At 46.8% G+C, this 26,682-nt stretch overlaps 1 protein-coding gene across 8 annotated transcripts in view; it reads right to left on the bottom strand.

The window, feature by feature from the left end:
• LOC125432640 overlaps positions 1-20,231 on the bottom strand; it is a 42,137-nt gene extending 21,906 nt beyond the window's left edge. Inside the window, exons 1-5 of one of the 8 annotated variants that reach the window (XR_007244509.1) lie at positions 20,125-20,231; positions 11,382-11,576; positions 8,414-9,944; positions 5,507-5,692; positions 2,644-4,158 (exon numbers count right to left, since the gene is read on the bottom strand). The gene's annotated coding sequence lies outside the window, so the exon portion shown is untranslated. The other 7 variants (XR_007244512.1, XR_007244507.1, XR_007244508.1 and 4 more) reach the window with 7 other exon arrangements.
• Between the last annotated feature and the right edge of the window lie 6,451 nt (positions 20,232-26,682).

Below are 26,682 nucleotides of genomic sequence, written 5' to 3'. Positions count from 1 at the left end.
ATTAGCTTGTGCACTCCAACACACGTCAGCTCGGTGATCTTGGGTGAGTCACAGTTATTCTAGAGCCTTCTCAGCTCCCACCTACCTTGGCTACAGGTGCGTTTGTTGTGGTGCGGAGTTTGTAAGCTCCTTTGGGTTTCCTATAGGAGAGAAAAGGGGGGGGTATAAATCCAACTCTACTTCTTCTTCTTCTTCTTCTTCTTCTTCTTCTTCTTCTTCTTCTTCTTCTTCTTCTTCTTCTTCTTCTTCTTCTTCCATGTAAAATAGTCTCCAATTCATTGTAATGTGAAACAGGAAAATGTACAGCCACCACCAAACATAATGCTGGATTCTTCCAGCTTTCCCTTAGTGAAAGAGGGAGGCGAGGTCACTTGGATGACCTGAAAGGTTTTGCTTGGGATTGTGGGACCCAAATGGCCCAAACCCACATAGGATGAAGGCTGCAGAGAAGAAGGAAACATCAGAACAAGATTGAGGGAAAAGCTGGTGGGATCCCAGCTCATTGTTTTTTAGAAAGAAGAGTTTGGATTTATATCACTCCTTTCTCTCCTGTAAGAAGTATCGAAGCACCTTACAAACGCCTTCCCTTCCTCTCCCCACAAAAGACCCCTTGTGAAAAAGGTGGGGCTGAGAGAGTTCTGACACGACTGTGGTGAATTCCACACACGTGAAATATAACAGGTGTAGGACGTTATATAAACCAAGCTTTTTCTTGAGGGTGAAGACTTTGCACTACGTCTCTGTTGCCAAACAAAGTTGGCTCCTTATTTTATTCCCTCAACCGGGATTTTGAAAAATTGGCCAAACCAAGTGATCGCTTTTGCATTTCAGTCGGGTTGGAGGTATACTACATCAACGTAACACAATAACAGGCAGGGAGATGCCTTTATTTCCCTTGCTCTTCCGCCCATTCGCCATTTAGGGTCCTACGCCCGTCACTGCTTCAGGGAGAATCCAACCACCCGCCATTCTGTGCTGGTTGGGGGCAGATTCTCTGTGCCCCAAACAGAGTACAAAGATTCTCTGTGCGCCCGCCAGTGTACAAAGGCCACCAAGCATTAGCCACCCATCATGCAAGCAACTGCGCCCATTATTGCTTTTCGACCACTGCAGGAGGTCTCTTTTTTCCCTTTTCCTTTTTTATTTTGCACTGTTGCAATCATGCACAGCTATTCTCAGGTGCAACTGATAAGTGATTCTAATGGGACAATGCGGCATGGCTCGGCGGGCGTTTCATTTCTGTCTGTCTGCCTCGCGCGAGCTACGTAACGTGTTGCAGGAAATTAAAAAAGGGAGAGAAGCTGTCTTTCATCACGAAAGCATGAAAACAACTTGGATTATTTCCATGAGCTTTAATCGCTGCCTAAATGGGTGAAGGACTCACTCCTGAATGGGAAAACGGAAAACGGATTCCCTTTATAATGACTGCAATCCGTTATACATATGCTGTGGAAAATCCACCTGAGACTGGTCCAAGGTTACTCGGCAGGCGTCGTGGAGGAGTGGGGAAACAAATCTAGTTCACGATTTAAGAGTCCACCACTCATGTGGAGAAGCGGGGAATCAAACCCGGTTCTCCAGAGTAGAGCCCATTGCTCATAACCACTACAGCACAGGTGTCAAACTCGTGGCCCTCCAGATGTTATGGACTACGGTTCCCATCATCCCCTGCCAACATCATGCTGGCAGGGGATGATGGGAACTGTAGTCAAATACAAATACAAATACAAAACCTTTAATGGCATATAAAGAGTGGTAAAATACAAAATTATGTTAAAACGGTGACTGTGGAGAATCTCTACACAAAGGTTTCACTCTTGATCAAGTGCGGCTTTGTTAAAAAACCTGGCAACTGATTCAGTAGTAGTGTGGGGATGATGGTCACTAAGCAAGTATGAAACTATTTCCTTGTCTGATCTCACTGAGAATTTCTTGGGAACTGTAGTCAATAACATCTGGAGGGCCGCAAGTTTGACACTTATGCACTACAGCATGCCTGACTTTAAAAGTTGATTTGGATATCAATTTCTAAAAAAAAAAATAACTTCGTATAGTTAGCATAAATTCGGTGCTCAGGGTGATCAGGGGTGGGGAGAGTCTGGGAATGTGAAATCTTGTGTTGAAAGTGGGTCTGTTTCTCCTCCGGGTTGATAGGTTTTCAGCCTGGCCATAGATGGACAAGCATAAGAATGGAGCGAGTCAGCGGACTCAGGCTGTAGCCCATGTTTTGCAACCTGTCGAACTACACGAGTCAAGTCAACGGACCCAGACCCAGGCCAGAAACTGGAATTGTATTGTGTGTGTGTGTGTTTTTCTGCCTACCTTTGTCCCCCACTGTTTCTCTGTACGGTGATTTAAGTTCCCTGTGAGCAGAAAGAAAAAAGAAGTCCCCCCCCCCCTACCCATTTACCGGTATATTCTCCCAGACAAAGAGACCACACAAAGCAGGAGTTGGATTTAGCCCTCGGTACTCTCCAGAGAGCAAAACCCCCAATCTTCCTTCGCTGTCCTCTCTCCAAGTGCTCAACAGGACCAATCCCTGCTGGGTTGAGCTTACGGCCTCGATTATCCCAATTTAAGCTTCCAGTGCTTATTTGGCCTGCTCAAAATGAGGGAAGTCAATAAAACGAACAAATAACTCACACTGGTTAATTTCTTGCGGCGCCGACTCGAATCACGACCGAAGGAGGGAGAGACCAAAACATTCTTCTCTCCAGTGGAACTCCAGGAAGGAGGCTGTTGCGGTTTCTTTGCCCACTGTTGCTCAGGGCGGTATTGCTGGATGTCCAACGATAACGTCCAAATGGAGGAAGTCCACTCTGAGGCCCGGGTTTATAGTCCTTAGATGGCTTGCCCCAACTACCAGCAATACCATAACCTGCTCCAATCGGATTACTGCCAAAAGCAGGAACATCACTTCTCTCATCCCTGTCTAATCGACTACCCCCAGCATTTGACACATCCGCCCCAGACAGATCGCTCCCCAAACCAGGCATGGGATTATTCAACCTGGCTGTGTTGCTTTCAGTTTTCTGATCACCAATGGGACCTCCAAAACTAGCTAGACGATTATTCAGGCTATTAATACGACCTCCAGGATATGACCCACCAACCTCCTTTGTTGCAAAGTGATCTTTGCTACCAGGTCCATAAAGAACCGTTCCTGCAGGTCCAGGAAAATGTATTCTTCCAAAAGGAGAGAGATACCTAGTTGAAACTCCATTGTTCGGCCCTGTTTCCCCCCTGTTCTGAACGAAATAATTACCTTTCTCGTTACCCCTTAGTATAGAGTCACCTCCTGTAGAAGGTACTCCCGGTCTAATTAAGTTGTCAGTGTGGGGAAAGAGCTTGACAATTACCTCTTTTCCGGGCTTCCTGCAAGAAGAAATTGTTTGGTATTTCGGAGTCACTTTTTTTTTATTGGGATGGAGAATTTAAAATGTTCCGTTCCGCAGGCTGTACAGGAGCCTAATTTCAGAGAGAAAAAGGAATTATCTGGAACCTCGATTTGAAAAGGAGCAGTGTCAGGTCTCAAGAAATTTTCCGCTAATAAAGTCTCATGTACTTTGGGAGAATCCTCGTCTGCTTTTCCAAATGGTTGGGCAGGCACATCTTGACTGAGGGAAAACTTTTCATGTGAAAGGAATTTCCACATTCCATTAGTTCCCGCAGGGGAACCATCGCTGTTTCTGTACTGCAAAATTGTATCTGGCTTATGAGGTCCGGGAGGAGATATGAATATCTTCTTGTTATTCCCTCCAAGAGAAGGATTTTCTGTAATTGAAGAATCGCGATCAGAAATAGGAAAATGCTGAGGGGTTAAGATTTTCCTCTCTTCATATTTCCCATGAGGAGCACTAACAGTATTCAAAGATTGACGGTCAGAGTTAGGAAGACCACCAGGTGACAAGAATTTTGCCTTTTGATTTTGCCAAAGGGACGAATCACCTTCATTCAAAAACTGACCATTGGCCTTATGGAGAACATCAGAGGAAGAGCCACCAGCATTGACTGACAGACTCTGGGAGTTTGGATAATCATTGGGACTTAGCAGAGTATGATGTTTGTCAAAAGACTGACCTTTAGTGTTGGGATGATTGTTGTCTTCGATAGGATAACCTTCAGAGATTAAGAGTCCTTCCTTACTTTTCCATTCTCTGCGAGAGAGCCATTTTGGCTTTACAAATACAAGGCTTGGCCATAATTTTGGCATTAGAAATCCCTTAGAAGTTGAGACCTTGTCCTTTCCATTAACCTGAGGTAGAGAGTTATCTCCATTAGAAGAGGGACCATTAGAGCCAGAAAGGTCCTGTGGGGAGAGGAATTTCCTATTTCCCTTTCCATCTGTGGAAGACCCACCTTCATTCCATTTTTGACTCTGAGAATTGGGGACACCCTGAGGGGGTAAAAATTTTCCATATCCCTCCAAAAAAGAGCCACCTTTATCTGTGACGGGACGAACCATAGAGCTTGGGAATTCCTGCTTTCTTTTCCCTCCTGGAGATAGGCCATCTTTGTTTACAAACTGGCCATTTGCATTAGGGAATCCATCCCGGGATAAAAATTTGCCCTTACCAATCCACTTAGGTTGAGAGTTATCTCCATTAGAAGAAGGACCCTTTGAGCTAGAAAGTTCCTCGGGGGATAAGAATTTCCTATTTCCAGTTCCTTCTGGGGAAGAGCCACCTTCATTCCATTTTTGACTCTCTGAATTGGGGACTCCCTCAGGGGATAAAAGCTTTCCATTTTCCTCCAAGGTCGAACCATCTTGGTCCGTGATAGGACGACCTTCCAAATATGAGAATTCCTCCTGTCCTTTCCCTTCTGGAGAGAGGCCATCCTTGTTTACAAATTGGCCATTTGCATTAGGGAATCCCTCAGCGGTTGAGACTTTGTCCTTTCCATTAACGTGAGGTAGAGAGTTACCTCCTTTAAAAGAGGGACCATTTGAGCTAGAAAGTTCCTCGGGGGATAAGAATTTCCTATTTCCAGTTCCTTCTGGGGAAGAGCCACCTTCATTCCATTTTTGACTCTCAGAATTGGGGACTCCCTCAGGGGATAAATTTTTTCCATTTCCCTCCAAAGAAGAACCCTCCTGGTCTGTGCTAGGACGAACTATGGAGCTTGAGAAATCCTCCTGATCCCTCCCGCTCTTTTCCTTCTGGAAGAGGCCATATCTTTGTTTTACAAATTGGCCATTTGCATTAAAGGGAATCCTCAGCTGAGTTGAGACTTTGTCCTTTCCATTAACCTGAGGTAGAAAGTTACCATCTCCATTAGAAGAGGGACCCTTTGAGCTAGAAATGTCCTCAGGGGATAAGATTTTCCCATTTCTATTTCCCTCTGGGAAGGAGCCACCTTCACTCCATTTTTGACTCTCAGGGTAGGGACTCCCTCCCAGGGGATACAATTTTTCCATTTCCTCCAAAGAAGAACCTCTGGTCTGTGCTAGGAGGGCGAAGCTATGGAGTTTCTCGAGAGAAATCCTCCGTTCTTTTCCCTTCTGGAGAGAGGCCATCTTTGATTACAAATTGGCCATTTGCATTGGGAGATCCCTTAGCGGTTGAGACTTTGTCCTTTCCATTAACCTGAGGTAGAGAGTTACCTCCATTAGAAGAGGGACCCTTTGAGCTAGAAATGTCCTCAGGGGATAAGATTTTCCCATTTCTATTTCCCTCTGGGAAGGAGCCACCTTCACTCCATTTTTGACTCTCAAAGGAGTGGGACTCCCTCGAGGGATACAATTTTCCATTTCCCTCAAAGAAGAACCCTCCTGAGTCTGTGCTAGGGCCGAACTCTGGAGCTCGAGAAATCCCCTCCGTTCTTTTCCCTTCCTGGGAGAGGCCATCTTTGTTTACAAACTGGCCAGCCATTTGCATTGAAATCCCTCAGGCCGGTTGAGGACTTTGTCCTTTCCAGTAACCTGAGGTAGGGAGAGTTACCTCCCATTAGAAGGAGGGACCCTTTGAGCTACGAAATGTCCTCAGGGGATAAGATTTTTACCATTTCTATTACCCTCTGGGAAGGAGCCACCTTCACTCCATTTTTTTGACTCCTCCAGAATTGAAGGGACTCCCTCAGGGGATACAATTTTTTCATTTCCCTCCAAGAGAAGAACCCTCCCTGAGTCTGTGCTAGGACAACTGAACTATGGAATTTCGAAATCCCTCCGTTCTTTTCCCTTCTGGAGAGGCCATCTTTGTTTACAAACTGGCCATTTGCATTAAGGAAATCCCTCCAGCAGTTGAGACTTTTGTCCTTTCCATTAATATGAGGTAGAGAGTTACCCTCCATTAGAAGAGGACCTACCTTTGAGACTAGAAATGTCCTCAGGGGATAAGATTTTCCCATTTTCTGGCTTCCCTCTGGGAAGGAACACCTTCCTCTACATTTTGGACTTTCTGGGGTAGAGACTCCCTCAGGATGGGCAGGATTTTCCCATTTCCTCTGAGAGCCTCATGGTGTGCTTAGGGACAGAACTGTCAGGCACATCGAGAAATCTCAGGTCTTTTTTTCCCTGCATAGGAGAGACATGCTTTGTTTTACAGTGTGGCCATTTGCATTAGAAATACTCATAGGTTCAGGGACTTTATTGTAACCATTCTGGCACAGAGTAGAGTTACCTCCATTAGAAGAGGACCCTTTGAGCTAAAGGAAATGTCCTCCAAGGGATAAGATTTTCCCATTTCTATTTCCCACTCTCAGGAAGGAACCACCTTCACTCCATTTTGACTCTCTCAGAGTGGGGACTCCCTCCCAGGGGATACTCAATTTTTCCATTCTCTCTCAAAGAAAGAACCCTCCTGGTCTGTGCTAGAGGGCCGAACTATGGAGCTCGAGAATCACTCCGTTCTTTTCCCTTCTAGGAGAGAGGCCATCTTGTTTGGTGGCCATTTGCATTAAGAGAATCCCTCAAAGCAGTTCGGGGACTGTCCTTTCCATTAACCTGAGGTAGAGAGTTACTCATTAGAAGGGACCCTTTGAGCTAGAAATGTCCTCAGGGATGAGATTATTTCCCATTTCCTATTTCCACCTCTGGGAAGAGCCACCTTCCTCCATTTTTTGACTCTCAGGGTGGGGACTCCACTCAGGGGATACAATTTTCCATTTCCCTCCAGAAAAGAACCCTCCTGTGAGTCTGTGCTAGGAGGACGAACTATGGAGCTCGAGAAATCCTCGTTCTTTTCCCTTCTGGGAGAGGCCATCTTTGTTTACCTAAAATTGTGGCATTTGCATTAGAGATCCCTCAGCCGGGTGAGACTTTGTCCTTTTCCATTAACCTGAGGGTAGAAGTTACCTCCATTAGAAGAGGGACCCTTTGAGCTAGAAATGTCACTCCAGGGATAAAATTTTTCCGGGTACCATTTCCCTCTGAGGAAGGAGCCACCTTCCTCCCATTTTGACTCCTCAGGGTGCAGGGGATCTCCCTCAGGATGGATGAATTTTTCCATTTCCACTCAAAGAAGAACCACTCCTGGTCTGTGCTAGGAGATTGAACTATGGGCCTCGAGAAATCCTCCGTTCTTTTCCTTCTGGAGAGAGGCCATCTTTGTTTACAAACTGGCCATTTTGCATTGGAAATCCTCCAAGGTTGCGACTTTGTCCTTTCCATTAACCTGAGGTAGAGAGTTACCTCCATTAGAAGAGGGACCCTTTGAGCTAGAAATGTCCTCAGGGGATAAGATTATCCCATTTCTATTTCCCTCTGGGAAGGAGCCACCTTCACTCATTTTTGAAGCTCTCAAGAATTAGGGGACTCTCCCTCGGGGGGATATAAATTTTCCATTTCCCTCCAAAGAAGAACCCTCCTGAGTCACTGTGCTAGAGACAGAACTATGGAGCTCGAGAAATCCTCCGTTCTTTCCCTTCTGGAGAGAGGCCAAATTTGTTTACAAATTGGCCATTTTAAAATGAGGAATCCTCTCAGCAGTTGAGACTTTGTCTCTTTCAGTAACCTGAGGAGTAGAAGTTACACTCCATTAGAAGGGACCCTTTAGGCTGATGTCCTCAGGGATAAGATTTTGCCACGTTTCTATTTACCCTCTGGGAAGGAGCCATCTTTTCTTCACTTACATTTTTGACTCTCAGGGTGGGGATCCCTCAGGATACAATTTTCCATTCCTCAAAGAAGAACCCTCTGTGGTCTGTGCTAGGGCCGAACTATGGGCTTCGAGAAATCCTCGTTTGTCTTTTCGCTGATTATCATCTGGAGAAGGACCATCTTTGTTTACAAACTACTTTTTCTCAGCCCATTTGCATTAGAAATCCCTCAGTTGTGCTGAGACTTTGTCCTTTCCATTAAACCGCTGAGTGTATAGAGAGTTACCTCCATTAGAAGAGGGACCCTTTGAACTAGAAATGTCCTCAGGGGATAAGATTTTCCCATTTCTATTTCCCTCTGGGAAGGAGCCACCTTCACTCCATTTTTGACTCTCAGAATTGGGGACTCCCTCAGGGGATATAAATTTTCCATTTCCCTCCAAAGAAGAACCCTCCTGGTCTGTGCTAGGACGAACTATGGAGCTCGAGAAATCCTCCGTTCTTTTCCCTTCTGGAGAGAGGCCATCTTTGTTTACAAATTGGCCATTTGCATTAGGGAATCCCTCAGCGGTTGAGACTTTGTCCTTTCCATTAACCTGAGGTAGAGAGTTACCTCCATTAGAAGAGGGACCCTTTGAGCTAGAAATGTCCTCAGGGGATAAGATTTTCCCATTTCTATTTCCCTCTGGGAAGGAGCCACCTTCACTCCATTTTTGACTCTCAGAATTGGGGACACCCTCAGGGGATACAATTTTTCCATTTCTCTCCAAAGAAGAACCCTCCTGGTCTGTGCTAGGACGAACTATGGAGCTCGAGAAATCCTCCGTTCTTTTCCCTTCTGGAGAGAGGCCATCTTTGTTTACAAATTGGCCATTTGCATTAGGGAATCCCTCAGCGGTTGAGACTTTGTCCTTTCCATTAACCTGAGGTAGAGAGTTACCTCCATTAGAAGAGGGACCCTTTGAGCTAGAAATGTCCTCAGGGGATAAGATTTTCCCATTTCTATTTCCCTCTGGGAAGGAGCCACCTTCACTCCATTTTTGACTCTCAGAATTGGGGACTCCCTCAGGGGATAAAATTTTTCCATTTCCCTCCAAAGAAGAACCCTCCTGGTCTGTGCTAGGACGAACTATGGGGCTTGAGAATTCCTCCGTTCTTTTCCCTTCTGGAGAGAGGCCATCTTTGTTTACAAACTGGCCATTTGCATTGGGAAATCCCTCAGCGGTTGAGACTTTGTCCTTTCCATTAACCTGAGGTAGAGAGTTACCTCCATTAGAAGAGGGACCCTTTGAGCTAGAAATGTCCTCAGGGGATAAGATTTTCCCATTTCTATTTCCCTCTGGGAAGGAGCCACCTTCACTCCATTTTTGACTCTCAGAATTGGGGACTCCCTCAGGGGATACAATTTTTCCATTTCCCTCCAAAGAAGAACCCTCCTGGTCTGTGCTAGGACGAACTATGGAGCTCGAGAAATCCTCCGTTCTTTTCCCTTCTGGAGAGAGGCCATCTTTGTTTACAAACTGGCCATTTGCATTGGGAAATCCCTCAGCGGTTGAGACTTTGTCCTTTCCATTAACCTGAGGTAGAGAGTTACCTCCATTAGAAGAGGGACCCTTTGAGCTAGAAATGTCCTCAGGGGATAAGATTTTCCCATTTCTATTTCCCTCTGGGAAGGAGCCACCTTCACTCCATTTTTGACTCTCAGAATTGGGGACTCCCTCAGGGGATATAAATTTTCCATTTCCCTCCAAAGAAGAACCCTCCTGGTCTGTGCTAGGACGAACTATGGAGCTTGAGAAATCCTCCGTTCTTTTCCCTTCTGGAGAGAGGCCATCTTTGTTTACAAACTGGCCATTTGCATTGGGAAATCCCTCAGCGGTTGAGACTTTGTCCTTTCCATTAACCTGAGGTAGAGAGTTACCTCCATTAGAAGAGGGACCCTTTGAGCTAGAAATGTCCTCAGGGGATAAGATTTTCCCATTTCTATTTCCCTCTGGGAAGGAGCCACCTTCACTCCATTTTTGACTCTCAGAATTGGGGACTCCCTCAGGGGATACAATTTTTCCATTTCCCTCCAAAGAAGAACCCTCCTGGTCTGTGCTAGGACGAACTATGGAGCTCGAGAAATCCTCCGTTCTTTTCCCTTCTGGAGAGAGGCCATCTTTGTGTACAAACTCGCCCTTCGCATTAGGGAATCCCTCGCGGGTTAAGACTTTCTCCTTACCGTTTCTTTTACATTTTCCATCTTTTTTTCTCTTACATTTTTTGTCACCTGTTATTATATTGCTGTTGTGTGTACTTATGTTTTCTCCAATTTTGGATGAATTTGCTTGTTTGTCTGTTCGCTGATTATCATCTCCCATAGGACTACCTGCTGTCATAAAACTGCTTTTCCTCTGTCCTGTTAAACTGCTCCCCGTACTTGTGCTAATACTGTCTTCCTCTGTCAAAATGCTGGGTGTATTGAGGTTGTCTGTTAGCTGGACTGATTCTCCCCCCTGTTCTTTCTTTCTATGAGTAGCACGACATCTCTTCCGATGTTTACATTGCCTTCTCTTGTATTCTACCTCACTTCCGTTTCCTGCTGTGTCCACGGGAGTGTGATTCCTTGACACGTCTATGTTATTTTCTGGAGTGCCCAGATTTGCAGATTGACTACCTTCTCTAGATGTACCTTTTTGTACCTCATTATCATTTCTGAGGCTGGACACACCTTCCTCTTGCGTGGAGAGGCCAGATGATGTGCCCCTTCCATTGGTGAAACCCTGCCCTTCTCTTTCGTCTAACCTCCCCACATATTGCTCACTCCCATCCGCTGCTTCAGACTGACTCTCTTGGGGGCCATTCCCACCCCCCAGGTTCAGAGTATGACTAGATCTTTCAGGTACAGTCGGGGCCCAATCAGGTACCTTCCACTGCTGGCTATTTTCACTTCCTGTCTCAGAGCTACCGATGAGCTGTTGACCCCCACTGTTAAATATGTCCCCACCCCTTTTGGCTCCCGGCCAGCTTATAAACTGTCCATTTTCATTCTGTGAACTCAGGGCCTGGTTTTCTTGGTTTGAAGACGTGCTTACAGACTGAGCCTCTCTAAGCTCTCCAACATGCCCCGACATATTTGGGCGTGGGGGGACATGTCGATTATTATGTTTCCGAGTACAACACTTTTTCCTCTTTCTCTTTTGTTTTTCCTGGTGGTGAGGCAAGCCATCTATGAATTCACGTCTTATTTGCTCCTGACTCACAGAAAGACTGTCTGTCTCCTGGGGCCTCAGAAGGTCTTGTTTTCCACCTTCAGTCACCACTCTTTCTGTGTCATTGGAGTTCTGTGATGCACTTACGGGTGGGCTGTTCTTTTCCTTGCATTGGCGTCTGGTCGGGGGCTTCTCTGGGAGAACCACATTGTCTTGTGCAAAACCATGCTTGGCTCCATCACTTCCGAGAGCAGTCACTGATTTTCCAAATACGCACAGGTTGCTCAGTGACGTCACGCAGATGATGAAGCAACCCAACCGCAACATTTTCAATTTTGTTATCTGCAAGGGGGAAAAAGGGGGAAAATCTGCCTTACTGAATAAAGTGATGAGAATTATGGATACCTTAAAACCAGGGGGCCCTGATCTTTTTGAACCTGTGGGCGTCTTTGGAATAGTGATGTAACCTCTGGTTGTGGGTTCTGTGGGGCAGAACTTGGAAGGAGTTTGCAACAACTAAATTTTTAAAAAAATGATTTACTTTTCCTGAACATATGACACTTATCAAACATTAACATTTAACATAACACTTTAAGGTCCTGTATAAGTTTCATTCCAAGTCCTTCTAATTACAGCCTGATAGTGCCAAGTCCATTTCTTCCTGCTGGTGGTTGGCTCATGAAGACTCCAGAGTCTTGGTGAACTGGATTCGAGATGATGAAGGTCCCCAAAAGAACTCTCACCAATTACATACACAAAAAGTCGTGAAACAATAAATTTACAATATAGCAAAAATAAACAACTCCCTTCCTACTAGTTCCCAACAACATTGCAATTACCTTAAACAAGGTGTTCAGTGCTTATAAAAAAACCAATCATGGTCCCAGCCTGGTAGCCTTGCTTCCTGCAACCTCATGAGTTTTGCAGCCTGCAGGGGGCATCCATTGAAAAAGCTGGGGGGAAGAATTAGGACTAATAAAAGGAAACACTTCTTCACGCAACGGGTGATTGGTGTTTGGAATATGCTGCCACAGGAGGTGGTGATGGCCACTAACCTGGCTAGCTTTAAAAGGGGCTTGGACAGATTTATGGAGGAGAAGTCAATTTATGGCTACCAATCTTGATCCTCCTTGATCTGAGATTGCAAATGCCTTAACAGCCCAGGTGCTTGGGAGCAGCAGCAGCAGAAGGCCATTGCTTTCATCTCCTGCATGTGAGCTCCCAAAAGCCCCTGGTGGGCCACTTCGAGTAGCAGAGAGCTGGACTAGATGGACTCTGGTCTGATCCAGCTGGCTTGTTCTTATGTTCTTATGCTGCTTTCAGTCTCCACCCCTTTCTGGGTCATCCCATTCTGAACACAGGGGTTACAGTGACACAGAGTATTGGACACAATTGCAAAATGGCTGCTGCAGAAGGTGTAGCCAATCACAAAATGACCGATGCAGGAGGCCAAGCCAATCACAAAATATCAGGAATCAGGGTTGTACATAAATCTAACTCTACAACAGTTCATGTAGAAACTCTGTTCAACAGATTTCCTGGGTTTACAATTTTATTAGCAATTTTACTGAAACCTTTACAGGCAGTCTCAGAACTCTCTCAACACCCCCCCCCCCAGTTCTGAGCGAACTCAGCCAGCAGGCTTCATGTGCAGGAGCGGCGGAACAAAACAAGCCTATTGGGGGCCCATAAAATTGAACCCCCAGAAGCAAAGTTGGCAAAGCCTGGATGCTATTATCAGGAGGGTCTCGCGGAGCCACCTTGAAAGTCTGGTGCCTCTATCTTCAAAAATGTGCAGCCTGCTTACACACTCAGAAATTACCCTTTGGCTACAATGGAGTCAAGGCACTGCAGAACAGAGAATCTTGGGGAAATTTCCTGGGGTGCCTGTCAGGGGTGCATTTTTAAAGCTAGTGACACCAAAATTTCAGGGCATCACCCAGAGACTGTCCTGATGACACCACCAGAGTTTGGTGAAGTTTGGTTCAGGGGGGCCAAAGTTATGGAACCTCAAATGGGTAGCCCCCATCTCCTGTTAGTTCCTTTTGGAAACACTGGGGGATGGGGCACCCCATTTGAGGGTCCATAATGTTGACCCCCCCCCCCCGAGCCAAACTTCACCAAACTCTGGTGGTGTCATCAGGACAGTCTCCAGATGATGCCCTGAAATTTTGGTGCTGCTAGCTTTAAAAATGCACCACCTGCAGACCAAAATGCTAAAAAACACCAAAAAAATACCCCCCCAAAGCCCGAATACCTTGTATTCGGATTCGTTCATATTCGGGCAGGACATATTCGGACAATTTTTGTCCGAATATGCCCAGATTCAGGCTGAATCTGGTATTTGCTTCATCCAAATTTCCAAGTCTAGTAACCAGCACAGCTTTGTGCCAGTGCAAGTTCATGCCCCACCAGTACAAAGGGGACATGAGCCACTGAAGGGGCCAGATATGTGGGTGCCCAGAAGCCACGCCACAACCAACCCCGGCAGTGGCTGCTATGTCACAGTCCCATTGGCCTAGGACGCTGCACCAGCATGGCTGGGGGCATTCTTGGGGTAGTTCCAAGGGTGGAGCCAACCTTAGTCAACTTAGGCAGCTGTGAAAAAGGCAAACTCTATGCTGGGGATCATTAGGAAAGGAGTTGATAATAAAACTGCAAGGATTGTCATGCCCTGATATAAAGCCGTAGTGCGACCGCACTTGGAGTCCTGTGTTCAGTTCTGGTCGCCACATCTCAAAAAGGATATCGAAGAGATAGAAAAAGTGCAGAGAAGGGCAGCGAGGATGATTGAGGGACTGGAGCACCTTCCCTATGAGGAGAGGCTGCAGCGTTTGGGACTCTTCAGTTTGGAGAGGAGACGTCTGAGGGGGGATATGATAGAAGTCTATAAAATTATGCCTGGGGTAGAAAATGTGGACAGAGAGAAATTTTTCTCTCTTTCTCACAATACTAGAACCAGGGGGCATCCATTGAAAATGCTGGGGGGAAGAATTGGGACTAATAAAAGGAAACACTTCTTCACGCAACGTGTGATTGGTGTTTGGAATATGCTGCCCCCAGGAGGTGGTGATGGCCACTAACCTGGAGAGCTTTTAAAAGGGCTTGGACAGATTTATGGAGGAGAAGTCGATCTATGGCTCCCAATCTTGATCCTCCTTGATCTGAGATTGCAAATGCCTTAGCAGACCAGGTGCTCGGGAGCAGCAGCAGCAGCAGCAGCAGAAGGCCATTGCTTTCACATCCTGCAGGTGAGCTCCCAAAGGCACCTGGTGGGCCACTGTGAGTAGCAGAGTGCTGGGCTAGATGGACTCTGGTCTGATCCAGCAGGCTAGTTCTTATGTTCTTATGTTCCACCTGGGATTTGGGGCCCAGAGAGTGGTGCCCCAGCCTTTTGGGTGGTGTAAGTCCACTGAGCCCAGTGGAGATCTTCCTGGCAGTGGGTGGGTTTGTTTGTTTTTCTCTCACACTTACTTGCAAGTTGAGCTGCAGCCCCTCTTTGCTGCCTAGAAGCCAAGGAGCAAGTTTCCCTCCCCACCCCGGCTTCTGGGTAGGGAGGAGGAGCCATGGCAGGGGCTCCCAGTCATTCCCTCCGCAACTGGGGAAGGCAGGTCTGGGAGCTCCATCGGTGGCTCTATTTGCTCACGTTGGTGGCTCCATTTGGTCACCAAAAGGTATGTTCCCGGGGACATGGGGTACCCCATGTCCCTAGGGCCATACGCCATTGCTCTTGTGTCCTCCTGTCACCCTCCAGGGGAGTCTGGGAGATTGTGGCACCAAAGAGTCCTTTGCAAGCAGCAAACTTTCTCAGCCCAGCCAGACAATACCTGCTCCTTATCTGCGGTCCCAACCTTGGGAAGAGCTGTATAGCCCGAGAAACCTTTGTGCTTTGGGAACGCTTTTGGTTTTAGGGATGACCCGTTAGGAGAAGGGTGCTTAGCTGGGGCATGTAGACTGTAGACTTCGTATATGAACGCCAGATTTGGCAAAAACCTGTGGAGCGTTCCAGTTCATACTTTGAAACAATAAACCTGATTTCTGCAACTCTGAGCCTGGTTATTGGGAGGTTGACATTTATTTATTTGTTTGTTTGTTTGTTTGTTAGTTAGTTGGATTTTTATACCGCCCCATCCCCGAGGGGCTCCGGGCGGTGCACAACATAAAATCTCGATACAATTATAAATATCATTTCTAAAACCTTTAAAAACAGCAGTAATAATAATAATAAGCAGAGGCATCCGCTAAAACTCAATTTTTTAAAATCCTCCCTAGGAGGGAGAGACGGCGAATCCCATTAGATGGAAGGGCTCAGATATAGAGAGCCAAAGCAGGGGGGGGGGGGGCACCTTCAGCGGCTGGTCCCTCCAAAGGCCCGGTGGAACAGCTCCGTCTTACAGGCCCTGCGAAACTCGCTAAGATCCCGCAGGGCCTGGACAGCTGGAGGGAGAGTGTTCCACCAGGCCGGGGCCAGAGCCGTAAAGGCCCTGGCCTGCGTGGAGGCCAGCCGCATCATTGACATGACAAACGGCCACCGGGAAACCAACAACAGACTGTTAACATCCTTGTGTTACGGTGGCTGAAGCAACTTTAAAAACTCTTCCAACCGGTCACATCTCAAATGGTCCTGTTGGGCAAAAGCCCCGTCTGACCCCGCTCGTTTCTTAGAAACACCTGATAGGTGTTGTCAGCTGCCCCAGAACCCACAACCACCACGAGTAGGAACTCTGCTGTAACCGATACATTTTTAAAATATTGACTTAGCTTAACAGCTCAAAAAGGCAGTTAAAACCAACAAATAACACCAGCATATAGATTCACGGTAGGCATTAGGATGACTTTAAAGAGCGGGAATTGGATTATCCTGGCAGAGGGTGGCCCCTCTTGCTTGTCATCACCTAAGGCCCCTCCTCTCCCCAAATCCCGCCCTCCTCAGGCTCCACCCCCAAAATCTCCAGGGAGACTGCAAGCAACGGGAGAACTCTTGAGCGCTTTCCCCACCACTCCTGTGGCCATAATACCCCTCCCACTTTCCAATCCTAACCCTTTCCATTTTAAAAGTGAGATACGTATATAGTAGAAGTGGAAGGCTTTTGTGGGTAGGAGCTCTTTTCTTTCTTTCTTTCTTTCTTTCTTTCTTTCTTTCTTTCTTTCTTTCTTTCTTTCTTTCTTTCTTTTCCTTCTTTCTTTGAATTATACAGTTGGAAGAGACCCCAAGGGCCATCCAGTCCAACCCCCTGCCATGCAGGAACACACAATCAAAGCACACCTGACAGATGGCCATCCAGCCTCTGTTTAAAAACCTCCAAAGAAGGAGACTCCACCACACTCCAAGACAGTGAATTCCACTGTCAAACAGCCCTGACTGTCAGAAAATTCTTCCTGATGTTTAGGTGGAATCTCTTATCCGGCACCTTGAATCGATTACTCTTTGTCCTAGTCTCCGAGGCAGCAGTAAACAAGCTTGCTCCCTCTTCAACATGGCAGAGGGAGCAAGTTTCCTTCCTTCCTTCCTTCCTTCCTTCCTTCCTTCCTTCCTTCCTTCCTTCCTTCCTTCCTTCCTTCCTTCCTTCTCTTCCTTTTCCTCTTTCCTTTCCTTCTTTCCTTTCTTCCTTTTCCCCTTCTCTCTCTTTCTTCCTTCCTTCCTTCCTTCCTTGTCTGCCTTGCCTTTGCTCAGTCTGCCTGCCTGCCTCCCAACTGTCATTCACTGATGCCTGACCCATCTACACACACACAGGTTGTCACATACATAAGAGATGTTGAGAGGTGGTTTGCCATTGCCTCCCTCTGAACCATGACCCTGGTATTCCTTGGAAGTCTCCCATCCAAATGTGTGTTCCAGCACTCTTTGAAGAAAAGGCCATTCTTACAGCACGATGCAGTGGTTAAGAGGTCAGACTAAGATCTGGGAAACCCCGATCAGATCCCCACTTTGCCGTGGAAACTTGCTGGGTGACCATGGGCCACTCACACCTTCTCAGCCTCGACCCTGGCAAGTATTTGGGCGGGAGACCTCCAAGGAATGCTAGTGAGAGCAGCAGTGGCGTAGGAGGTTAAGAGCTCGTGTATCTAATCTGGAGGAACCGGGTTTGATTCCCCGCTCTGCCGCCTGAGCTGTGGAGGCTTATCTGGGGAATTCAGATCAGCCTGTGCACTCCCACACACGCCAGCTGGGTGACCTTGGGCGAGTCACAGCTTCTCGGAGCTCTCTCAGCCCCACCTACCTCACAGGGTGTTTGTTGTGAGGGGGGAAGGGCAAGGAGATTGTCAGCCCCTTTGAGTCTCCTGCAGGAGAGACAGGGGGGATATAAATCCAAACTCTTCTTCTTCTTCTTCTAGGTTCGTGAGGCAGAGGCAGCCAATGGAAAACCACTTCTGAATTTCTCTTGCCTGGAAAATCTTGAAAATCCTACAGGGCAGTGGTGTATCTTCAACAGGGTGGGGGTCAAATGATCCAGGGTGCAATGGAGGGGTGGGTGTGTAAAATTGCCCCCACCCCCTCCTCCCCTGCGCCAACTCGGGGAAAGGAAGGCAGGCAGGCAGGCAGGCAGGTCTAGGGAGGGCAGGATGTGGCATGCAAGGAGGCCGGGCGGGGTGGCTCAGAGCCTGGCTCCGACCAGCACCACAGCAGCAGGATAGTCCACGAGTGCCAGGAGAGGGCGCCAGAGGAGGTGATGTTCCCAGGCACCATTCCCACCCCCCAATATGCCTCTGCGACAGGGTCACCATAAGTCAATGTGACTCGATGGCAAAAAACCCCGCTCTTGCTCAATGCAGGATTAGCCTGCAGCATCCCAAACAAATGTTTGTCCAGTTGTTGCTTGAAGAATGCCAGAGAGGGGGAATTCCCCACATCCCTAGGTAGCTGATTGCACAGTTGCACAACTCTTATTGAATTTTTTTTTTGAAACATCCTGGAGATGATAAAAGGTATCACTAATGTAAGAGGAGGATACTGTGCTCAATAGAGCAAAGTCATGGGCACCCTAAAAGGCAAGAAGTTTGCATTTAAATTATGGAAGTTCTGCCCAAATGCGGTGAATGAGAAGAACTCTGCAAGGCTGGAGGACCTCAGACTTTTCAATCTTTAAGAAGAAGGCTAAATGGGAACAGGATAGAGGTTATTCAACTTATGCACAGCATGCAGGAAGAAAGTTTGGATGTATATCCCTGCTTTCTCTCCTGTACAGAGACTCAAGGTGGCTTACAAGCTCCTTTCCCTTTCTCTACCCTCAACAGACACCTTGTGAGGCAGGTGGGGCTGAGAGATTTGGAGAGAACTGTGACTAGCCCAAGGTCACCCAGCAGGAATGTAGGAGTGCAGAAGCACATCTGGTTCACCAGATAAGCCTCTGCCACTCAGGTGCAGGAGTGGGGAATCAAACCCAGTTCTCCAGATTAGAATCCACCTGCTCTTAACCACCACACCACACTATTTTGGAATACTTGGTAATGTAAAATCATCAACGCTATCTAAAATCTAATTTGAAAAAATGGACTATGCCCACATCTGACTCAGCTGAGCCACTATCCACTATATTGTCTCCTGAGAACAGGAACTCATAAGAACATAGGAACAAGCCAGCTGGATCAGACCAGAGTCCATCTAGTCCAGCACTCTGCAACTCGCAGTGGCCCACCAGGTGCCTTTGGGAGCTCACCTGCAGGAGGTGAAAGCAATGGCCTTCTGCTGCTGCTGCTCCCGATCACCTGGTCTGTTAAGGCATTTGCAATCTCAGATCAAAAAGGATCAAGATTGGGAGCCATAAATCAACTTCTCCTCCATAAATCTGTCCAAGCCCCTTTTAAAGCTATCCAGGTTAGTGGCCATCACCACCTCCTGTGGCAGCATATTCCAAACACCAATCACATGTTGTGTGAAGAAGCGTTTCCTTTTATGAGTCCTAATTCTTCCCCCCAGCATTTTCAATGGATGCCTGGTTCTTGTATTGTGAGAAAGAGAGAAAAATTTCTCCCTGTCAACATTTTCTATCCCATGCATAATTTTATAGACTTCAATCATATCCCCCCTCAGACGTCTCCTCTCCAAACTAAAGAGTCCCAAACGCTGCAGCCTCTCCTCATAAGGAAGGTGCTCCAGTCCCTCAATCATCCTCGCTGCCCTTCTCTGCACTTTTTCTATCTCTTCGATATCCTGTTTGAGACGTGGCGACCAGAACTGAACACAGGACTCCAAGTGCGGTCGCACCACGGCTTTATATAAGGGCATGACAATCCTCGCAGTTTTATGATCAACTCCTTTCCTAATTATCCTCTTCTTTGTCTAGGAAGATTAGCTGTCTTAGCATCAAATTTTACTATATCTAGCCTGCCCAAACAAAGGCCCCTCGCTCTCTGGACTACGTTTGTTTCAGTTACACTGTGTGCCCAATGTCACTCCTCTTTCTCTGAAGCCAACATCCGTTGGATTCTGCCTCTTTGGGACCTCCTCTTCTAGATTAGGTAGTTATCACCCTTCTTGAAACAACCTCTCTTATTCCAATCCCGTCTTTAACCTCCACCTAAATCGTATGTGTTTTGAATTTCTATCCCTCTCTCTTTTTGCCAGACGGCACGGGTAACATTTATTATTTCATTCTTCAATAAAATTGTAAACACTTCTCCAAATTCTGTTTTCTTGTAGATTTCTAAAGGGAAAAACCCTGGTATAAATCTATAAAGATCCTATAGCCAGTCTTCTTGCACTGCAAGTCCCCACTAATCCCCCAACCTTAAGTAGGACAAACCCCCTTAATTTGGTTTACAGGGGTTGGACTCGATGCTCATATGTTTTTAAAAATGTCCATTGCTCCAAGTAGAACCTGAAGACACTGCTGATTTTTGAACGAGTGGGTGACAAAGAGCATTTATTTCGTCCTGAAACTAATCTTACCTCCATGATCTTCTTTGGTTCTTCATCAGGATTTTTAGAGCTGCGTTCTCCTCTTCCGTCTCCTCTCCTCGGTGACCATCGGCAGCCCTTCGGCTCTCTTTATATGCTCACCAACCCTACCGTGTAAAGACAAAAGGGATTAACTGGACTGAAGGATACCAAAAGGATACCTCTGGGAGGGGCCTCAGAGAACATTAGTCTCAAAGACATTTGCCAACATTGTTTATTTAACTAAATTAAATCCAGGGTAAAGTGCTCAGTTTGCCCCTGCCTTTAGTTACAGAAGGGTGGTGCTGGGGTATAACAGAGACCAGCCACAAGGTTCCTAAATAGAGGTACATCCCCCCCCACACACACACAGACACTCATTCACAATTCAAGAGTCTTACTGAAACACACTTAGGGCCAAACGATGGTGTTGGGTTTGTGATGGAAGTGATATTTTATACTGTACACCACCCTGACCCCTCGGGGATAGGGCGGTATATTAAATAATAATAATAATAATAATAATAATAATAATAATAATAATAATAATAATAATAATAATAATAATAATAATAATAATAATAGAATCATACATTGGGAAGGGGCCATAAAGGCCATCTAGTCCAACCGTGGGCTCAATGCAGGATCAACCTAGAGCATCCCAAACAAGTGTTTGTCCAGCTGCTGCTTAAAGAATGCTAAAAACACAGGACATCATTTGATTCTGGAATCAGGAAGTGATCAAAGTAGATGTGTGATCTTGGGGTGGCAGCTGCTGGTTTGGCAACTCCTAGATTTTGTGGGGCAGAACCCAAGAGGTTGGAGTTGGGGAGCAGAGGAATCTCAGTGGCGTATGATGCTGCCACAGTGTTAATTTTCTCCAGGGCAACTAGTCTCCATAATCCGAAGAGGAGTCTGGGAGATTTCCAGGCCCCAGTTGGAAGTTGGCAAGCATCACCTGCAGAAACATAAAAATTGCAGATTGCAGATAGACTCTCCTCTTGCCTCCGTAGTTCAGAGGTTGAGGAAGCCCCTCGCCCATGCAACTTTCTGTTCACATACAGGATGTGTGATTCTTCCTTAGAGTTGTCAGCTCCAGACTGGGAAATATTGGAGATTTTGGAAGCAGAACCTAAGAAGGGTAGGGTTTGGGGAAAGGAGAAGAAGAAGAAGAAGAAGAAGAAGAAGAAGAAGAAGAAGAAGAAGAAGAAGAAGAAGAAGAAGAAGAAGAAGAAGAAGAAGAAGAAGAAGAAGAAGAAGAAGAAGAAGAAGAGGAGGGGAGGAGGAGGAAGAAGGAGGAGGAGGAGGAGGAGGAGGAGGAGGAGGAGGAGTTTGGATTTATATCCCCCCTTTCTCTCCTGCAGGAGACTCAAAGGGGCTTACAGTCTCCTTGCCCTTCCCGCCTCACAACAAACACCCTGTGAGGTGGGTGGGGCTGAGAGAGCTCTGAGAAGCTGTGACTAGCCCAAGGTCACCCAGCTGGCATGTGGGGGAGTGCACAGGCTAATCTGAATTCCCCAGATAAGCCTCCACAGCCCAGGCGGCAGAGCTGGGAATCAAACCCGGTTCCTCCAGATTAGATACACGAGCTCTTAACCTCCTACGCCACTGCTGCTCCAGGAGGGGCTTCAATGGGGTATAATCGCGGGATGCCACCCTTTCACAGTAGCAATTTTCTCCAAGCTAAGTGGCCTATGCCACCTGGAGATCGTTTTTAATGGTGGGAGCTCTCCAGTTACAACCTGGAGGTTGGCAACCCTATTCTTCCTTCTCTATAAATCTTGAGAGGTTGGAAAGTCAGTGTGAGTCAGCAGTGTGATGCTGCAGCCAAGAAAGCCAATGCGATTCTGGACTGTATCAATAGGAGTATAGTGTCTAGATTGAGGGATGTAATTGTACCTCTCTATTCTGCATTGGTTAGACCTCACCTGGAATACTGTTTACAGTTTTGGGCAGTTCAAGAAGCATATTGACAAACTGTGGCCGAGTCCATAGGAAGGCATCCAAAATGGTGAAAGGTCTGGAATCCATGCCCTACGAGGAGAGACTTAGGGAACTAGGGATATTTAGTTTGGTGAAGAGAAGGTTAAGAGGTGACATGATAGCTACATTTAGGTATTTGAAGGGATGGATGTCATGTTGGTGAGGGAGCGAGCTTGTTTTCTGCAGCTCCAAAGACTAAGACATGGAGTCATGGGTTCAAGGTGAAGGAAAAGAGATTCCACCTAAACATCAGGAAAAACTTCCTGGCAGTCAGGGCTGTTTGACAGTGGAATTCACTGCTTCGGAGTGTGGTGGAGTCTCCTTCGTTGAAGGTTTTTAAAGAGAGGCTGGATGGCCGTCTGTCGGGAGTGCTTTGATGGTGTGTTCCTGCATTGCAGGGGGTTGGACTGGGTGGCCCTTGGGGTCTTTTCCAACTCGACGATTCTATGATTCTATGAAAGGTGTCACATTAAGAGTTTGTCTTGGCATCTGTTGGCTGGTGAAGGTGGGGCCGATGCCCAAAAGCAGCGGAGTCCCTGAAGAATTAAAGAGTACATTCTGCAGTCCCCCGAACCGCTTTTCCTTTGCATAGCGTCAGATCATTCCATGCAGCAAAGCAGGGGCGGATCCACCCTCCCGGATTTCTCATCGCCTGTTGCCGACAAAAAATAAACCAGCACTTGAGACTCCTTTAACACTTGTCTAAACACAGTGACTCATCTGATTGCTCGGGAATTATGTCAGGCAAGCTCTGCTTGACAGTCTTGTCAATAAATGGGCTGCGATGGACAGTATTTCCCATTCTGCATCTTAAGTGGGATTTAGCAATGAGATCTCAATCAACAAATGCAGGGCTCTGCCTCAAGGCAAACAATACTGTGCTACGAAGTAACTTCTGGCTTATGGCGGCCGTATTAATTAGTGACCTCCAAAGGTCAATCTACTTTCTTCCAAAGTCCCCCTTGACCATTATACATAAATGTCTTCTCTTATCATTTAAACCCGGATCCACCCCAACTTTACCAGTCACCTGATAGGAATCTGCAAATGATTCTCTGCGCAAGGTTATTATATCCCCTGCTCTGCTGCCAAGTGACACACTGCTCATGTTTGTGATGGGAAAGAGGGTTGCCAGAATTTATTTATTTAGTTGTAGATATTTTTAGCTCACTCTATACCAGTGATGGCGAACCTTTTTGAGACCGAGCGCCCAAACTGCAAGCCCAAACCCACTTATTTATTGCAAAGTGCCAACACAGCAATTTAACCTGAATACTGAAGTTTCAGTTTAGAAAAAACGGTTGGCTCCGAGGCATGCGTTACTCGGGAGTAAGCTTGGTGGTAGTCGGTGGCTTTGCTTCAAAGCAACCGTGCAACTCTTCCAATGGGTGAATCATGACCCTAGGAAAGTTTACTCAGAAGCAAGCCCCATTGCCAGCAACTGAGTTTACTCCCAGGTAAAGGTTCGCACTTTAGTTCTTCGTATGAAAATCAGTGGGATTTAACAGCACTTAACAGGGTTACCTACACTGCTTCCCCAAAACTAGGTCCTAGGTTTAATGCTAATAATCGAGCCCAGCAGCCCAGACCAGCCTAGATGAAGAAGAAGACTTTATTTATGGTCAATGACCAAATATACCAGCCTAAATGTGTGGGGGGTGGGGGGGGGACTCTGTTTGTGCGTGCCCACAGAGAGGGCTCTGAGTGCCACCTCTGGCACCCGTGCCATAGGTTCACCACCACTGCTCTATACCAAAGATCTCAGGAAATGTTGCAACATAAGATAAATGTAATAAAATATCGATAAATCTAAAAACAATTACAATATATAACAGTGTAACCATCAAACTAATTTAAAATCCATCAAACCTATTAAAACCTAACAAAATTCATAAAACTTATTAAAATTCATTTTAAAAATTTGTTTTAAATTCATAAAATCTATTTAAAATTCATGTTACCAGAGGTGGGGAAAAAGAGGTGAGGCAGGAAATAAAATGTTTCCTCCAGAGAGTTCCATGTTGTTTTTACTAAAAACGTTTTATTTCCAGCCTCAAAATGTTTTAAATGAATCCTTTTAAAACGATGTTCTGGTTGAAACGTTTTCAAAACATCTTCTCTTGCTGGGCAGTCTATTGACTAAATTTCCCATGCTTCTTTGCTTCCCTGAATTTCTTTTTCAGGGCCATTTTCTGAGCTCACTCTGTTCCCCCTCGCTTGCTTATGTGCAGCATTTCTCTGTTTGTTCTTTTATTTGCGGGGGGGGGCAATCTTTGAAGCATCAAGTATATGATGCAGAGCATAATACACAGCACAAGGTTGAGAAAAATCGAAGCACTGATTCAATACAGAACTTTTTTAAAAGGCAAAAATTATGTTAACAGCAGCCAGAAATCATTTTGAGGGGATGAGTGCAGACATACATTGCTGTAAAGGGGGGGGGGGACGTTTTAGAAACGTTTTAAGGGATTTGTGCAAGAAGGACCCCAATTCAGCAGAAGGGTGAAATGCATAGTTGTCAAGTTCCTGCAAAGAACTGTTCGAAGTTTCAGCTCTTCCCTGGTTCTTGTCATGAGACTATGGTGTGGGGCAGGAGTCGGTGGCAACATGGGGCCCCTGGATTGTTTTCTTTTGCTTTGGGTGCACAGTTACTTTCTCATCTTTCAGGCTGGCCACCACCTGATCTTATCCCCAATTTGGCCTTGGAGACCCAGCACTGCTTGAAAAAGCTGTTAGTTATTCCACCCTGCTGGGATCCTGCGAGTAGGAGTTGGAGGGTTTCTTTGGGGGAAATGTTATTAACCACGGAATGCTGTTGTGGAACTCAGTTCCAGCAAAGTTTGCTTGCAGGCTGTTCATAATATCCTGTCAGTAAACCAATGTCTGAACCCAACAGTCTGGCTCTTGCAGGGGCTGACAGATCCTGACAGTCAACTTTTCTTGTTTTTTGATCCAGGTTACTACCACTACTACTATTATTATACTCCTTTAAGACTACATAAAAAGCTGCATTAGATAGATCGATAGATCGATAGATCAATAGATCAATAGATAGATCGATAGATCGATCGATCGATCAATAGATAGATAGATAGATAGATAGATAGATAGATAGATAGATAGATAGATAGATAGATAGATAGATAGATAGATAGATAGATAGGTAGATGATGGGTCGGTCGGTCGGTCGGTCGGTCGGTCGGTCGGTCGGTCGGTCGGTCGGTCGGTCGGTCGGTCGGTCGGTCGGTCGGTCGGTCGGCCGGTCGGTCGGTCGGTCGGTCGGTCGGTCGGTCGGTCGGTCGGTCGGTCGGTCGGTCGGTCGGTCGGTCGGTCGGTCGGTCGGTCGGTCGGTCGGTCGGTCGGTGGATGGATGGATGGATGGATGGATGGATGGATGGATGGATGGATGGATGGATGGATGGATGGATGGATGGATGGATGGATGGATGGATGGATGGATGGATGGATGGATGGATGGATACGTGGATACGTGGGTGGGTGGATGATAGATAGATAGATAGATAGATAGATAGATAGATAGATAGATAGATAGATAGATAGATAGATAGATAGATAGATAGATAGATAGATAGATAGATAGATAGGTCGGTCGGTCGGTCGGTCGGTCGGTCGGTCGGTCGGTCGGTCGGTCGGTCGGTCGGTCGGTCGGTCGGTCGGTCGGTCGGTCGGTCGGTCGGTCGGTCGGTCGGTCGGTCGGTCGGTCGGTCGGTCGGTCGGTCGGTCGGTCGGTCGGTCGGTCGGTCGGTCGGTCGGTCGGTCGGTCGGTGGGTGGGTGGGTGGGTGGGTGGGTGGGTGGGTGGATGGATGGATGGGTGGATGGATGGATGGATGGATGGATGGATGGATGGATGGATGGATGGATGGATGGATGGATGGATGGATACGTGGATACGTGGATACGTGGGTGGGTGGATGATAGATAGATAGATAGATAGATAGATAGATAGATAGATAGATAGATAGATAGATAGATAGATAGATAGATAGATAGATAGATAGATAGGTCGGTCGGTCGGTCGGTCGGTCGGTCGGTCGGTCGGTCGGTCGGTCGGTCGGTCGGTCGGTCGGTCGGTCGGTCGGTCGGTCGGTCGGTCGGTCGGTCGGGTCGGTTCAGCTCCACGGTCGGTCGGTCGGTCGGGTCGGGTCGGGTCGGTCGGCTTCAGGTCGGTCGTCGTGGTCGGGCTCGTCGGTCGGTCGGTCGGTTCGGTCGGATCGGTCGGCTCCGGTCGGTCGGTCGGTCGGTCGGTCGGTCGGTCGGTCGGTCGGTCGGTCGGTGGGTGGGTGGGTGGGTGGGTGGGTGGATGGATGGGGGGATGGATGGATGGATGGATGGATGGATGGATGGATGGATGGATGGATGGATGGATGGATACGTGGATACGTGGATACGTGGATACGTGGGTGGGTGGATGATAGATAGATAGATAGATAGATAGATAGATAGATAGATAGATAGATAGATAGATAGATAGATAGATAGATAGATAGATAGATAGATAGATAGATAGATAGATAGATAGATAGATAGATAGATAAATATAATACTATACAGATGGCAACCATATA

This window comes from Sphaerodactylus townsendi, linkage group LG05 (genome assembly GCF_021028975.2).
Source record: "Sphaerodactylus townsendi isolate TG3544 linkage group LG05, MPM_Stown_v2.3, whole genome shotgun sequence".
NCBI classification, from domain to species: Eukaryota; Metazoa; Chordata; class Lepidosauria; order Squamata; family Sphaerodactylidae; genus Sphaerodactylus; species Sphaerodactylus townsendi.
The sequence above is the reverse complement of the archived record's forward strand: the minus strand, read 5'-3'. Positions and strand labels throughout refer to the sequence as shown.